At 43.0% G+C, this 17594-nt stretch overlaps 1 pseudogene; it reads right to left on the minus strand.

Moving 5' to 3' along the window:
* Positions 1-265: 265 nt before the first annotated feature.
* Positions 266-17594, minus strand: part of LOC102413712 — a 39829-nt pseudogene continuing 22500 nt past the window's right edge.

Raw genomic sequence — 17594 nt, forward strand, 5'->3', positions numbered from 1 at the left:
CCTTGAAGCCAGTTGGAGGTGGGCTCCTCTCAACTGTGATTCAGACTTGCTCTAGATCCTTCCCGATCATTTTACACCTCCCAAACACAAACAGAGGCACCTGTTTATTTCAGCACCATAACGAGTGAAACCCTTTATTTTTTACTGAGAATAGGGTGTGCAGACCACCAAATAAGGTTCACCAGCATCCTGGGCAGGAGTACCCTAAGTGTGATTTGGTGTTTGCTCAGAGCGGCCTTACTGATTCCTGAACCACACCAAGCATTTATACTGCCTGTGCCAGGGCAATCCTGTCATTTCCTTGATCAAAGACTGAGAAATACAGCCTCAGGAAGACGTCACCCAGAATCTAGGTCTCTCTAGATATCCTCACTGTGTTCTCTTTAAAGGTGGTATAGAGGTGGCCTCTAGAATCTTGGGGGAGTCAGAGACACACACCAGTCAGCCTGAGCCCTTATATGCAACTCCCACAAATATCTAGACCTAGCCCAATTCTTGATTTTATTTCCCTCTTTCGGTAAGTATCAAGGGATTTTCTCATTAGCAGGGGATATGAGAGTTCATCCACAACCAGAAAGGGCCAAGACATGAGGTTGCCATGAGGAAGGGTGTGGGGGAAGGGAGGACTGGGAGTTCAAGATACAGAGGAATGATAAACAACAAAGTCCTACTGTAGGGCATAAGGAAATATATTAACTATCCAGTCATAAACCACATGAAAAAGAATATGAAAAAGAATATATATTTTCATATGTGTATAACTGAGTCACATTGCTATGCAGCAGAACTTAACACAACACTGAAGATTAGCCACACTTCAATAAAATTTTTAGAAAAGAAAGAGTGTCCATAGTTCTCATATCTCTCTGTTTCTTTCCTTCTGCATCCTGCTCCTTGTTTTCTCTTCAGAGAATGCTGGTTCTCCTCCTGCATCCCCACAATCCATACTTTATTAAAAACCTTTATTTTGTATTGGAATATAGCTGATTAACAATAGTCTGAGTTTCAGGTGGACAGTAAATGGACTCAACCATATGTATTCATGTATCCTGGTCCCCAAAATACCCCTCCTATCCAGGTTGTCATATAGTTAAGTGGAGTTCCCTGTGTTACACAGTAACTCATTGGTTATCCATCTTATATAGAGCAGTGCCCGCAACACGTTCTTGAAGACTTAACTTAGGAACTCTGGGAAGTCTCGTTTGGCCCTCACTCACCCTCTTTAGCCACTCCGGGCTTGGTTGGGTAACGTATTCTGGTTCCCCATCCCCACCCGTCAGTCTATAGCCCTCATCACCCCAAGTAAGTCCCCAGTGCCCCAATGCAGAGCACCTTGGGATGCCATTTGCATGGAATCCAGTGCAGTTTTGCCTAGAACCAAGAAACCCTCCATATGGCTCCATGAGTTTACAGTTTTTGAATTCCTGAAATTGCCTCCCTACCTGAAAGTCTTCTTTAAGCCCATCAGCCAGCTCTGAACTCCCCTAGGGAGCTGACATGAAGCCTCCACTCTGTGCCGGGGCTGAGCAGTCACTGTGCACCCTTTATTCACATTAGCATCCAGCCTCCCCACAAAGGGGTCGGGTAGCCTGACTCACAAAGGGGTCACCAGGCCAGAGCTATGGGAAGATGCATCCGAGAACTAGGGTGATCACGTAATTTATCATCCAAAAAAGGAAAACTGCAAGAAGAGAAGGGAGACTGTTAATCCCTATGGTGGGACAGCACACTGGGACTGTCCCCAGCCATTCTCTCTGTCACATGGCCTATTTCAGGGACTGCTAGAGCTGACTTTCCATGTTCATCCATCTGAGGCTCAAATTGAACTGAAGCTCTTTGAACACTGAGGATCTGAGTGTTCCCCTCTCCTTGTGACTCTCACCATGCCAACATGGCGTGGTGTCTCCACATTTATTTCAGGATGATCAGTGTCCCAGACGGCCCTTTACTCTCAAGTGGTTCATGTTGTGGGAGGCTCTGGCCCAGCCACAGGGCTCAGCAGCATCTGCAATAGTGATAGTTGGCCTGCAGAGGGCGCCCTTCTCCTAGCAACAGGCCAAGTGCTATTTCAAGTTCCTATTTTAGGTCCAACCCGCAGGCTTCTCTCCTCACCTTGAGGATGTAGGCTTGAGCTGGGACTGGGTAGTTGATACCATTGATGGTGAGGATAATAGAGGACAGGGTATTGACTGCAAAACATGAAATGTAGTGCTGTTAGAGAGAGAGTGAGAGAGGTTGGCCCTGGGGATCCTTCTTGTGCGTGGAGACTGGGAGTGACCCTGGGGCATGACCCTTCACCACGGAACCCCGTGGCATGGCACCGATGAGCTTCTGGATGTTTTTGACTAGCCTTCTCGGGCCAAGCATCACTGATATCACAGTATCCACAAGGGATTCACAGCTCCAGAATAAGCAATAACCTTTCTTTCCATGGAGATGCTGAGAGACAGTGTGACAAAGCAGGCATCAAGGTCACTCTGAGTCTCCCCAGAGCTGCCCCCTTCCAGACTGTCTTCTAAACAGCCCTTTGTCTCTTGCCCTCTTTTCCTTTGCTCCTGACATGTCACCTTCCTTGTCATTCTTGAATGCAGTTCTTGAATACACCAGGCTCTTTTGCACCTTGACACAAGCTGGTCTTCCTTCCTAAAGGAGCCCTCTCCCCTTTGACTAGCAAATTTCTTCTCATCTTCCAGATTCCAGCTTAATTGTCATGGTTTCAGGGAAGTCTTTCCCCTGGTGTTGATCAGTCTCCTTCCTTGATAATCTCTGTAAACACTTCCTTATGTCTAGCATGTACCAAAGTCACCATCCACTATGTGTGTGTCTCATTTCCTGTGCATCTGCCTTCTTAGATGTGAGGGTGAGTTTCATTCTCATTGCCTCCCTAAAGTATCTGGCACACAGTGGATTCCCAAGGCTTGTCTGTTTGGTGAGTGAATGAAGACTGTGAGAATAACGAATGAGAAATACCCAGGCAGCTGTATCTTGTGGGGAACAAATAATGGGTCAATCGCAGAGTGAAGATGGAGACTTGTGAGGGCAGTAGACTCTCATAGTGGTGGGAGAGAGGGGCTCCACTGGGAGAGGGTGTCTGCCAGCACTGCTCCTACAACCAGCTAAGACCCTCAGTCCCTGGCCAGGAAATATATGACAATCCCACAGACACTCCAAAGAACGGGTCAGCTTTTGTCTGAGGGTATCACACAGAATCCTATCAATTATGCCTCTGGTCCTCAGGTTACTCCTGGATCCCACCTTCCTGATTCTCTGTTATAGCCCCTGCCCCACTGTGTGCCCATGAACATGGGCTGTCTTTTTTATTAGTTGCTTTCAAGTCTTAAGACTTCAGCAAATCTCTCTACCCTGCTCAGTAGTTGCTCCCTTAGGAGATCAGTTCTCCCCATTTGTTCAGTACTTTCCCTGTTTTAAAACTGACATTTATCTGTACTGAGAACTTCCTATGTCCGAGGTAGCCCCAGAGAGTTGGTCATCTTATATCTCTGTTCAGGCTGGAGAAATACTCCCTGATCCTCTGTTCACCACACAGTAGAGTACTCTAATCATGCTCCATACCTCACAGGGCAATGGGTGCAATCCTCTCCCAGCTGCACAGACCTCTCCAGACCCTTTTAGGTCCCTGGTCAGAAGGCCTGAGGATTATGAACCCATTGGTTATTTGCATATCTATCTGCTTGTGTGTTTGTTTGTATATGTGTTTGTATGTGTCTCTGTGAGTGCTTGTGTGTCTCTGACTAGCTATGCATGTTTATATGTGTCTCTGTGTATGTTTTTGTGTGTCTGCTTGTGTGTTTCCATGTGTCTGTGTGTCTGTCTGTGTCGAAGTGGGTGGTGTATATGTCTGTGTGACTGTGTGTCTGAGAATGTATTTGTGTGTCTGCCTGTGTCCATGTACAGTAGCACGAGCATCACTTGGGCTGATCCTCAGAGGGAGAGGCTTACTGGTCCATGTGTACACTCCAGTCGCCTGTGTGGATCAGTGGTACCCAGTTGAGCACTCCCTGGTAGTAGGATTTATCCACCCCATCAAACATCACCACACTGCCTTTCGCCTTGCATGTGTAGAGAGAAGAGAGGAGGGGATCCTTGGAGGACAGTAACAACAGCACTGTCTGAGAGCTGTGCTTGTCCACCCATCAAGGCTCTAATAAGGTCCCCATATACAGATGCAGAAATCGAGTCTAGGAGCAATTGAGATCCAGACCGAGGTCGGTTACTGGCTAATGAGTGGCACAGAGGAGGTTAGCAGCTGAGTCATCTGGCTGGGCTCCACCCACTCTATCTTCTGAAGATGCCCTACCATCTGCGACCTGAGTGCTCAGACACACAGAGGACACCGTGCTGAAGCATATTGGCTTTCTCCTTGTCCACCTTGTCATTTTTCAGGAAAATAAAGCCTGCAAGTTCTAAGGGTGTGGATTCAGGTCACCCAGAATTGCCTCCACTGGCTTGTGACCTCTACTGTCCAAAGGGCCCCACACTCAGAAGAAACCCCAACTCTGCTTTCCCTGTCTTAAAATACCTAATATTTCTTGAACAAGGGGCCCCACACTTTTGTGCCCCACACTTTTATTTTTCACTGGCTCCTGTAAATTGGGTAGCTGGACCTGGGTTCCAAATGAAATGATAATGAGGAAGGAAAGATATCCACCATTGTTCTACTTTCTTCCTTATCAAATTCATAAGCAAATCCTAATGCCTTTTCCTTCAACTTGTTTCCTGTTGCCTTCCATTAGCCTTCCTCCTCACTCATCCCCCTAGACCAAGTTACTGGTCTTGAGCCCAGGATCAGGGTTTTGTTCCAATAAAATTTTATTTATAAAAACCAGGGAGTGATGTCAGGTAGGGCCGTGGGGCCATAGTTTTGGTGGGTTAGATTATCTCTCAGGATACTTCTTTATCAAGTTTTCTATAATTTTCTTGTAACTGAAAGCATCTTACAGCTAATTTGGAGACAGAGATTGTCCATTTCATACTTACTTGCTCAAATAGAAGGCAAAAACAGGCTCAGAAATGGCACCTTGATTCTTCAGCTTGTCAAAATGGGGATGGCTCCAGCGAAGGACATGTTGGGGTAGTTCAAACCAAAGATGCCATCAAAAGGCATCTCAAACCAGGATTCCATGAAGGTTAGATGGAACAGGTGGTCAGTTCTTAAAAGGTCCACAGTGTGTGTGAGAGAAGAGTTTCCCACTTATAGATACCTGAAGTGGGGCTAGGGCTGGGCTGGGGTGGACTGCCTTAAGATCCTCAGAGAAGAATTGAGGCTGGGCTCTGTCTTCGGTGGCCCATAGATGGTTAGACCAAGCTGGGAGGGGAATTTGGGTTCCATTTGAGAGAGTCTGTGAATTTTAAAACATCTGCCCCTCTGAAAAATTCTCCTTCTATTTGCCATGAAGGATTGGGCTGGATCCCATTATCTTAGTTTTGTAATATGTAATTTTAAGCTGGCTAAATGTGTCCAAATGTTAACAGGCAATATCTAATTTGTCACTGTGATAGACTGCTCGGGCAGCAACTCACCATTCTGAGCACTTAGAAAGGAAAATAATCATCAATATTTAAGCTATTTTTGTTTCTATTATGCATAGGTTATATAACTACAAACATTTCCAGGAAAACAAGCTAGACTGTCCCTTCTGGGGATGATGAGAGAGTGATGGGGAGCAGCTATAATACAGATGAAGCCTCACTCACTGGCCTGCAGCTCACCTTCTGTGGAGGTCTGGTTCCTAATAGATCAAGGACTGGTACTGGTCCTGACCCTATGTGTTGTATTGTGGACTCCTTCTCTAAGCCCAATACTGGGACATTCTGTAAGACAAACCACTATGCCTTTGCCCAGTTTCTGTACAAATACATGGCATTAAAATTGGGAGAGGAATAGTTATTTAGTCTTAAAGGAGAACAACCAAGTGCAATATATGACTACATTCTCTCAATAAACTGAAAAGACATCTGCTTTTTGAGAATCAGGGAAATTTGTACATGGACTGGATATTAGATATTAATTTTATTGGGAACAAAAGAGCATTTTGTTCACATCCTATCATTTTACCCCAAATGCTCATTAGGTATATTTTGTGAAATGTTCATCTCGTCCATAAAACACTTCAGGAAAAATGAAAAAAGAGTAAAAGAGAGAATGAAATGAGGGTCTGTCTTGATTTAAAAACAGATCTGCATAGTTGCTATGGATTGAATTGTGTCCACCCTTGACTTCCAATGTGAAGGTATTAAGAAGTAGGGCCTTGCAAGTTGACCTGGGGTTTTGATGTTGGTCCCTCATGATGGGATTATCCTCTCCCTCTTTTTCTTTCTTATTCTCCCGCTTCCTACTTCCCTTCCCCCACCACAAATGAGAACATAGCAAGAAGAAAAAGACCTGATGCAAGTCAAGAATGTCTTCACCAGGAACTCAATTGTCCACCACCTTAATGTTGCATAGTCTCCAGTCTAGGACTACCTCTGGGACTAAGAGGTTGGTTTTGTAGTTATTGATGCCGAATGATGAAATATATGGTTCATGACCCTCTTCTTTCTTATATTTCTTATGTTTGAAATTGTTTTGGGGTGGCGATAAGAGGAATTACCCCACGTCTGAGGTCAGGGGCGGCAGCCTGGAGGAGCTACCCAACCCCCCTAAGCCCAAGGCCAGAGGCAGTGGGCGGGAGGAGCTACCCCACACCCCCATGCCCGAGGCCAAGGGCGGTGGCCAGGAGGACCAACCCCACGTCCAAGAAGCCGTGGCTGCATGGGTGCAGGAGGGCCTAGAGGAGCTAACCCACGTTGAAAGTCAGGAAGGGCGGTGGTGAGGAGATACCCCTCGTCCAAGGTAAGGAGCAATGGCTGTGCTCTGCTGGAGCAGCCGTGAAGAGATACCCCATGCCCAAGGTAAGAGAAACCCAAGTAAGATGGTAGGTGTTGCAAGAGGGCATCAGAGGGCAGACACACTGAAACCATACTCATAGAAAGCTAGTCAATCTAATCATACTAGGACCACAGCCTTGTCTAACTCACTGAGACTAAGCCATGCCCGTGGGGCAACCCAAGACGAGCGGGTCATGGTGGAGAGATCTGACAGAATGTGGTCCACTGGAGAAGGGAATGGCAAACCACTTCAGTATTCTTGCCTTGAGAACCCCATGAACAGTATGAAAAGGCAAAATGATAGGATACTGAAAGAGAAACTCCCCAGGTCAGTAGGTGCCCAATATGCTACTGGAGATCAGGGGAGAAATAACTCCAGAAAGAATGAAGGGATGGAGCCAAAGCAAAAACAATACCCAGCTGTGGATGTGACTGGTGATAGAAGCAAGGTCTGATGCTGTAAAGAGCAATATTGCATAGGTACCTGGAATGTGAGGTCCATGAATCAAGGCAAATTGGAAGTGGTCAAACAAGAGATGGGAAGAGTGAATGTCAACATTCTAGGAATCAGCGAACTGAAATGGACTGGAATGGGTGAATTTAACTCAGATGACCATTATATTTACTACTGCGGGCAGGAATCCGTCAGAAGAAATGGAGTGGACATCAGGGTCAACAAAAGAGTCTGAAATGCAGTACTTGGATGCAATCTCAAAAACGACAGAATGATCTCTGTTCATTTCCAAGGCAAACCATTCAATATCACAGTAATCCAAGTCTATGCCCCAACCAGTAACGCTGAAGAAGCTGAAGTTGAACGGTTCTATGAAGACCTACAAGACCTTTCAGAACTAACATCTGAATGCAGAGTTCCAAAGAATAGCAAGAAGAGATAAGAAGCCTTCTTCAGGGATCAGTGCGAAGAAATAGAGGAAAACAACAGAATGGGAAAGACTAGGGATCTCTTCAAGAAAATCAGAGATACCAAAGGAACATTTCATGCAGAGATGGGCTCGATAAAGGACAGAAATGGTATGAACCTAACAGAAGCAGAAGATATTAAGAAGAGATGGCAAGAATACACAGAAGAACTGTACAAAAAAGATCTTCATGACCCAGATAATCACGATGGTGTGATCACTGACCTAGAGCCAGACATCCTGCAATGTGAAGTCAAGTGGGCCTTAGAAAGCATCACTATGAACAAAGCTAGTGGAGGTGATGGAATTCCAGTTGAGTTATTCCAAATCCTGAAAGATGATGCTATGAAAGTGCTGCACTCAATATGGCAGCAAATTTGGAAAACTCAGCAGTGGCCACAGGACTGGAAAAGGTCAGTTTTCATTCCAATCCCAAAGAAAGGCAATGCCAAAGAATACTCAAACTACCGCACAATTGCACTCATCTCACACGCTAGTAAAGTAATGCTCAAAATTCTCCAAGCCAGGCTTCAGCAATATGTGAACCGTGAACTTCCTGATGTTCAAGCTGGTTTTAGAAAGGGCAGAGGAATCAGAGATCAAATTGCCAACATCTGCTGGATCATGGAAAAAGCAAGCGAGTTCCAGAAAAGCATCCATTTCTGCTTTATTGACTATGCCAAAGCCTTTGACTGTGTGGATCACAATAAACTATGGAAAATTCTGAGAGAGATGGGAATACCAGACCACCTGATCTGCCTCTTGAGAAATTTGTATGCAGGTCAGGAAGCAACAGTTAGAACTGGACATGGAACAACAGACTGGTTCCAAATAGGAAAAGCAGTTCGTCAAGGCTGTATATTGTCACCTTGTTTATTTAACTTATATGCAGAGTACATCATGAGAAACGCTGGACTGGAAGAAACACAAGCTGGAATCAAGATTGCTGGGAGAAATATCAATAACCTCAGATATGCAGATGACATCACCCTTATGGCAGAAAGTGAAGAGGAACTCAAAAGCCTCTTGATGAAAGTGAAAGTGGAGAGTGAAAAAGTTGGCTTAAAGCTCAACATTCAGAAAACGAAGATCATAGCATCCGGTCCCATCACTTCATGGGAAATAGATTGGGAAACAGTGGAAACAGTGTCAGACTTTATTTTTCTGGGCTCCAAAATCACTACAGATGGTGACTACAGCCATGAAATTAAAAGACACTTACTCCTTGGAAGGAAAGTTATGACCAACTTAGATAGCATATTCAAAAGCAGAGACATTACTTTACCAACAGTGGTTCGTCTAGTCAAGTCTATGGTTTTTCCTGTGGTCATGTATGGATGTGAGAGTTGGACTGTGAAGAAGGCTGAGTGCCGAAGACTTGATGCTTTTGAACTGTGGTGTTGGAGAAGACTCTTGAAAGTCCCTTGGACTGCAAGGAGATCCAACCAGTCCATTCTGAAGATCAGCCCTGGGATTTCTTTGGAAGGAATGATGCTAAAGCTGAATTTGGCCAGTATTTGGCCACCTCATGCGAAGAGTTGACTCATTAGAAAAGACTCTGCTGCTGGGAGGGATTGGGGGCAAGAGGAGAAGGGAACGACAGAGGATGAGATGGCTTGATGGCATCACTGACTCGATGGACGTGAGTCTGGGTGAACTCCGGGAGTTGGTGATGGACAGGGAGGCCTGGTGTGCTGTGATTCATGGGGTCGCAAAGAGTTGGACACGACTGAGCAACTGATCTGATCTGATCTGAAGAAGTTTATAGAATGAAGTTTCTGTCTTAGTGATACCCTGAGGGGCCCAAGATAGCAGATTCAGGCAGGTCCCCAATGAGTGAGTGATTGGAGGACCACGTGCTCATTATTCCAACTCTTCTCTTGTCATCTGAAAACCATCCCCTCCATACCTGACAACCTTACCTCCAACCCTATCTGTATCTTCAGTCCCCTGCTAAGCTACTGAGTCATCTAGTTGGAGATCTTGATGATTAAGGACAGGGTCTGAAAGGAGAAAGAATGCATACATTTTTAGAAAGAATCATCTGCGCAGACACCTCCTAGGTTTTCCCTTCTGTATTGCCATCAGCAGGTGAGGGATAGGGCCTGGGTAGAGAGGAAGCCACAAGTGAGACTGCATGGATATTTGCAAGAGAAGGGAGGAGGAATTCACAAGCCAATAACCAGAATGTGGGCAGCTTGCACAGGACCCAGGAGGGAAGGAAGAAGCACTGGGAAAAGAATAGTGCGTACCTGAGGGCCAGACCTACCTGAGTCTTCCTGTTAAACTTGGAGGTCTTGTCCTTCCTGCTTTAATTTCTGCTTCAGATATGGAAGGGATGGAGCTGTACTCACTGCTAGAGTCACAGAAAGGGACAGCCTCCCCCAGGAGCCTTGGATTCCACTCTAACTGTGGGTATCATCCCAAGGCAGAGAGAAAATGGCAGGTCATTCAAAAGATGCCCTACTTTAAATAGTATTTAAAATACTACAAAATTTGTCTAAGAGTCCTGGCATATCTAGTTCCCAGAGTTTTTTAGGAGAGATGATTCGTTAGCCTAATTTGTGTTTTGCTGTGGATTCTACAAGCTTCCCCATTGGTATCTTTTGACTTATAACTACTGGATCTCATCGCACAGAACCCAGATGATGGTAAGTTCCAGGGGGCTAGGCCTCTAAGGCCCTAGGTGTCACAGTAGGTGTGTGCGAGGTGGTCTACCACTCCCAGTCCAGGATCCATGAACATCACCAGACAGTTACAGCCCCCTGCCCACTAGAGGCGGCCTCAGCATCTTCAGCAACACCCACCTCTGAGCCACTTGTCCACTGATTGGCACTGAGCTTCAGTCTGGAACAAGTGTTCTGGGGCAAGTCCAGTCTCCCTCATCTAAGAGATAGGAAACTGAACCCTTGGGTGTATGACTCACCTTAAGGTTGAAGGTAAGTTAGTGAAGACTCGGGACCCAGGAACTCTGGTTCCCAGGCTAGGAGACTTCCAGGAAGGGAAAGATGAGAGAAAGCTCAATTGAATCCACTGCTGGGTAGCTCTCAGATGTCTGCAAGCACGAGAGTGGAAGTTCCTTTCCCTTTGCCCCTCAAGTCTTGCTCCGATTTTATCCACAGACCTGCCTCCATGTAGCATCAGGAAAGAAATATTGAGGGCTGTTTCTTCTGGGTTGGCAGTGGAAGGGTAGCCATTTATTAAACTTGGTTACCTTGGTCCTTAACTTTGTAGTAGACCCTGAAGTCAGGCAGGTTGATTCCTCCAGTACCATTCCTCTTTCTCAAGATTGATTTGGTTATTCGAGGTTTTTTGTATTTCCATACAAGTTGTGAAATTATTTGTTCTAGTTCTGTGAAAAATACCATTGGTAGCTTGATAGGGATTGCACTGAATATATAGGTTACTTTGGATAGTATACTCATTTCCACTATATTGATTCTTCTGATCCATGAACACGGATATATATATATATATATATATATATATATATATATAAACAGATGGATATATTTATCCATCTCTTAGTGTCCTCTTTGATTTCTTTCACCAGTGTTTATTATAGTTTTCTATATATAAGTCTTTTGTTTCTTTAGGTAGATATATTCCTATGCATTTTATTCTTTTCATTGCAATGGTGAATGGAATTGTTTTCTTAATTTCTTTTTTATTTTCTCATTATTAGTGTATAAGAATGCAAGGGATTTCTGTGTGTTGATTTATATTACGCAACATTACTATATGGATTAATTAGCTCTGGTGGAGTCATTAGGGTTTTCTATGGAGAGGATCATGTCATGTGCAGACAGAGTTTTACTTCTTCTTTTCTAGTCTGGATTCCTTTTATTTCTTTTTCTGTTCTGACTGCTGTGGCCAAAACTTCCAAAACTATGTTGAATAGTAATGAAGAGAGTGGGCACCCTTCTCTTATTTCTGACTTTAGGTGAAATGCTTTGAATGTTTCTCCACTGAGGATAATGTTTGCTGTGAGTTTGTCATATATAGCTTTTATTATGTTGAGGTATGTTCCTTCTATTCCTGCTTTCTGGAGGGTTTTATCATAAATTGATGTTGAGTATTTTAAAAGGATTTCTCTGCATCTATTGAGATAATCATATGGTTCTTATTTTTCAATTTATTAACGTGGTGTATTATGTTGATTGATTTGTGGATATTGAAGACTCCTTGCATCCCTGGGATAAAGGCCACGTGGTCATGAAGTATGATTTTTTTAATATGTTGTTGGATTCTCTTTCTAAATTTTGTTAAGGTTTTTGCATCTATGTTTATCATTGATATTGGCCTACAGGTGGCATCTTTGTCTGGTTTTGGTATTAGGGTGATGGTGGCCTCATAGAATGAGTTTGGCAGTTTGTCTTCATCTGCAATTTTCTGGAAGAGTTTGAGTAGGATAGGTGTTAGCTCTTCTCTAAATTTTTGGTAGAATTCAGCTGTGAAGCCGTCTGGTCCTGGGCTTTTGTTTGCTGGAAGATTTCTGACTACAGTTTCAATTTCTGTGCTTGTGATGGGTCTGTTAAGATTTTCTATTTCTTTCTGGTTCAGTTTTGGTAAGTTTATTTTTCTAAGAATTTGTCCATTGCTTCCAAGTTGTCAATTTTATTGGCATATAATTGCTGATAGTAGTCTCTTATGATCCTTTGTATTTCTGTGTTATCTGTTGTGATCTCTCCATTTTCATTTCTAATTTTGTTGATTTGATTCTTCTCCCTTTGTTTCTTGATGAGTCTGGCTAATGGCTTGTCAATTTTATTTATCCTCTCAAAGAACCAGCTTTTGGCTTTGTTTATTTTTCTTATGGTCTCCCTTATTTCTTTTGCATTTATTTCTGCCTGAATTTTTAAGTTTTCTTTCCTTCTACTAACCCTGGGGTTCTTCATTTCTTCCTTTTCTAGTTGTGTTAGCTGTAAAGTTAGGTTATTTATTTGCCTTTTTTTTGTTTGTTTGTTTCTTGAGGTAAGCCTGTATTGCTATGACCCTTCCCCTTAACACTGCTTTTAGAGTGTCTCATAGTTTTGGGGTTGTTGTGTTTTCGTTTTTATTGGTTTCTGGTGTTCCTTAGAAGGAATGAGGCTAACGCTGAAACTCCAGTACTTTGGCCACCTCATGCGAAGAGTTGACTCTGATGCTGGAAGGGATTGGGGGCAGGAGGAAAAGGGAACGACAGAGGATGAGATGGCTGGATGGCATCACCGACTCAATGAACGTGAATCTGATAGAACTGCAGGAGATGGTGATGGACAGGGAGGCCTGGCATGCTGTGATTCATGAGGTCGCAAAGAGTCGGATACCACTGAGTGACTGAACTGAACTGAACTGAATGCATATTTTGATTTCCTTTTTTATTTATTCTGTGAATTGTTGGTTATTCAGCAGTGTGTTGTTTGGCCTCCATATGTTGGAATTTTAATAGTATTTCTCCTGTAATTTACATCTAATCTTATTGCATTGTGGCCAGAAAAGATGCTTGGAATTATTTCAATTATTTTGAATTTTCCAAGGCTAGATTTATGGACCAGGATGTGCTCTATCTAGGAGAAGGTTCTATGTGCACCTCCGAAAAAGGTGAAATTCATTGTTTTGGGGTGAAATGTCCTATAGATATCAATTAGGTCTAACCTGTCTAAGGTATCATTTAAAGTATGTGTTTCCTTGTTATTTCCCTGGTTAGCTGATCTATCCATAGGTGTGAGTGGGATATTAAAGTCTCCCACAATTCTTGTATTATTGTAAATTCCCCCCCCCCTTTTTTTTTTGTAAAAAAATTTGGCTGCACTAGGTCTTCATTGGTGCTCAGGACTTGTCTATTTGCAGAGAGTTGGGGCTACTCTGTACTTGCAGTACACCGGCTTTTCAAGTCTGTGTTTCTCTTGATGCAGATCACAGGCTCTAGGGCACTCAGTCTCAGTAGTTGTGGCCTGCCGGTTTAGTTGCCTGGGGTATTTAAAATCTTCCCAAGCCAGGTCTCAAACGCATATCTTAAGCAGTGGATCAAAAAGGAAAATACTCTGGAAGGATTTGAAATACATAACTTTTACATGAAACTTGGCACCATGGCCTATTTTTAAGGAGACCAATAGAGGGTTGTCAGCTACTTCAAGCAAACTCGTGAGACCAGGACTGATTTAGGTTCCCCTCCCAAGTGTTCCTACAGCATCTTAAAGCTGTCCTCGCCCCATGTCACTTGTTCTTGCTTGAGTTTCTAAAACCCACACTTAACTCACCTGTAAGTATATATCAGTAAATCTTGTCTCATTATACCAGACTGTAATGTTAAGACAAGGCTAACACAATGATCAATTATTCCATTATGAGTGTTAGGTTACAGGTTCAAGTACTGTAATTGAACCTTAAATAACATTGTCTTAAATACAATACAATTTCAATTATCTTTTATATAATAATAGTGCAGGTCTCTCCACAGAAATGGGGACCCACTTATTTATTGTCACATCTTCCACCTGTGCTACTTACCTCTGGTCTAATATGGCTGTTCTAGCCCCTGTCATTACATCTGCATTCCAGCTAGTGGGACAGAAAATAATACTTCCATTTGGAAGTGACATACCATCTCTACTCAAATTCCACGAAATGAAGTATCTTCATGGTCATGGCAAACCTGGGGGTAGTGGGTCCACAGAAGGGAAGGGGAATGTGATCATACTATAGAACATTCATGATGAGTAACAAGGGCCACCACCCTTCATTCATGTACCTGTAATTCATTCTTCTTTGGTTCTCCCACACAGCTTTCAGCCTGTTTTGGCTTGCAGATATGGATATGGATGAGGTTGTAAGAAACGAAATGGCCCGGGCTGTTCAAATATGGAGAAAACAAGAAAGGAAAGAAGATAAGAAAGTATAAAAATGCAAAATCTATAGGAAAGTATTCTTATAATAATAATTTTGCAGTAATTCAATTTAGGTGTACCTGTGTTGGGTGAATCAATTTATTAAATAAAAAATAAGAGAAATGTAAAATATAAATATATTCACTAAACCCAACAAAATAATAAGGCTAGATCACATTAAACACATAGTAGTATCAGGATTAGCTTGGATGCATATTGCAAAAAACTAAAACAACCATAACTTTAGCAAGACAAACTTGATTTTTCTCTCCCACTGAAACAAAGATGGAGGTGGGCCAGTGAGAGCTTGGGTGGTATCTATCTCCAATGTTACATGATTGTCCAATACAACTGCAGGTGTTCCAGCTACCACAACTAAAATCAAGGGAACAGTTAGGAAGAAGGTAGGGAAGGGAAGACACTCATCTCTCAGCTAAATCAGCTCCTTGAAAGCAGTCTTCCAAGAAATCCCTCTTACAGGTCTGCTTGCATCTCAGTCACCAGTCATGACCAAGAGCACGGGTGGGAAGGAAATGCAGTCCTGTAGCTACTGGGCTCATGGCTATATAACAAACTATTTTCAGTTTTGAAAGAGAAGCAGAGAATAGATCATTTTGTAGGCAGCCAGCAGTGTCTGCCTTAAAGAACAAATCTTTTCTGAATATATTAGGCTGAACAGCTGGGCACAGTGTGGGAGCCAGGAGGAAGGAGCAGCAATGAAACACAGCTTGATGGATCTGAACGGTGCTCCAGGAAAAAAAAAAAAAAAAAAAAAAAAAAAAAAAGGACAGACTGGTCAGTAGAGATCTTCTAAGGACTGAAGTGAGGATTATACATACCACAGGACCCAATTTGTTTTGTAAACTGCTTTTCCAACTCAGGTCCCAAATATCTCTCAATTCTTCCGATTCTAAATATCTTATCTTTGTTACCTCATATTCTGACCTTCCTGTCTCACCTTCCTTCTTTCTGTTCACATCACTTCAGCAACCATTCACCAGCATTTCAAGATGCAGTACTGAGGAGTTAGTAACACTTTCTTGAAATGGGTAGAAACACAATGACTATTTCTACTTTAATATTAGTTTCTCATGATCAAGGTCTATTGAAGGACTGATATGTCTAGAATTATGGAGATCTCACATTTCCTCTAAACTCCCAACCAAGAATGTTACTTCCTTGGACCTGGAAGGGATGCACTTACTTTTGGATCCACAGGTCTTAGCAGGACAGTAAGTCCCCTGTGTGTGAACAAGTTACATTTCAAAAGGGTGTTCAAAAATCCCAATTTCTTCATAAGTCCAGCAAAGTTACTTAGACAGCCAACTAAGACAAATGGCTGTATGTTACTGCAGTTTAATAGCTTTATGTTAGTTTTCACACAAATAATCCATAAAAAACAAACACACAAAATAAAATAAACACTTTTAATCTTGCAGTTCCTGGATAGGGCATGGCAACCCACTCCAGTATTCTTGTCTGGACAATCCCCATGGCAAGAGGAGCCTGGCTGACTACAGTCCATATGTTGCCAAAGTTGAATGCAGCTGAGCAACTAAGCACACTTTTAAAAATAGAATAGTAGTATCATCTAGATTACCACTGCATTTATGCTTCCTTTCAGACATCGCAGGCTTGAAATAAAAATACTGCACTATTGTACTCCATCAGCTTCCCTCGTAGCTCAGTCAGTAAAGAATCTGCCTGCAGTGCAAGAGACCCATGTTCAATCCCCTGGTTGCGAAGATCCCCCGGAGAAGGAAACGGCAATGCACTCCAGTACCCTTGCTGGAAAAAATCTCATGGACAGTGGATCCTGGTGGGCTGCAGTTCATGGGGTTGCAAAGAGTCAGGCCCGACTGAGCGACTAACACTTGCTGTTCTCCATACAGTTCTGTACAATAAAATACACAAAAGCACACCCACTTGTCTAGGATGTGTCCATGACAATATGTGTCAGATCTGTGAACTAACTGATGTGATTGCACATGCAAATGAACTTTTCATGTTGGAAAGTTTTCAATTTGAAGGTTTGTTTGTAACAGACTTGCTATTCAGGTGTTGAGTGATTATATGTAGTGAATGAACAAGAGAGGAGCGTAAGGAGCTGCCTGTTGTTTCCATTTTTGCATGTATTATGGCCACTCTGAATAGAAATTCCATTGAGCATAATTGAGGCCCGCTGTATGGGAACATTGCCGCAAGTGACATAGGACAGGATTCCAGGATGTGGCAAAAGAGCCATGGTTGGTTGAAAAGAGCCAGGAGTGCAAATTAGGAGGAAACAACTTTTCACTGGTTTATGTGAAAGTCTCGGCAAATATCTTCTGGATATGTTTGTAGTGATTGAGCTGTGATTTAGAGGAGCAGTCTCTGTTGCTCATTATGAGCAAAGAGAGGAGAATGAACCATGAAAATCGAACATGTGTCCCAGGTCAAGTGTATATAGTATTAAAGAGATGTAAGTCATGTCCATTTTTCTGGTCCTTCCTGGAAAGAATTAGAGTAGTAAAGGAGGGAAGGTCCACACTATGCTAGCACTTTTCTTCTTCTGTCCAGTGAACATTGATTTCTAATGTCATTTCTTTATAAACAGAGGATGTACTTCATATGATTGAAGGCTTCTAATTTACTGTTCCATATAAACTTTTGGTGCTGTTCTGTGCCCAGGAACATGGGGCCCTGGAGCCTGGAAGGCTCTGTTTTGGCTGCAGAGAGTAGTGTATGGGGATCTGCTGTCGTCTGGGGCCTGGGGTATATCTTCAGTCTGGGTTCACATCTGAGGGGTTAACTCTAGTTGGGTTTAATTCTATCATCTTGCTCTTTATCTTCAGTTTCTCCCATGTTCTTTCTTCCCATGTCTCTTTTTATCCCTGACTTTTTTGTGACTGAGTAGGTTTTATGATTCCCTTGTATA

This window comes from Bubalus bubalis, chromosome 5 (assembly GCF_019923935.1).
Source record: "Bubalus bubalis isolate 160015118507 breed Murrah chromosome 5, NDDB_SH_1, whole genome shotgun sequence".
NCBI lineage: Eukaryota > Metazoa > Chordata > Mammalia > Artiodactyla > Bovidae > Bubalus > Bubalus bubalis.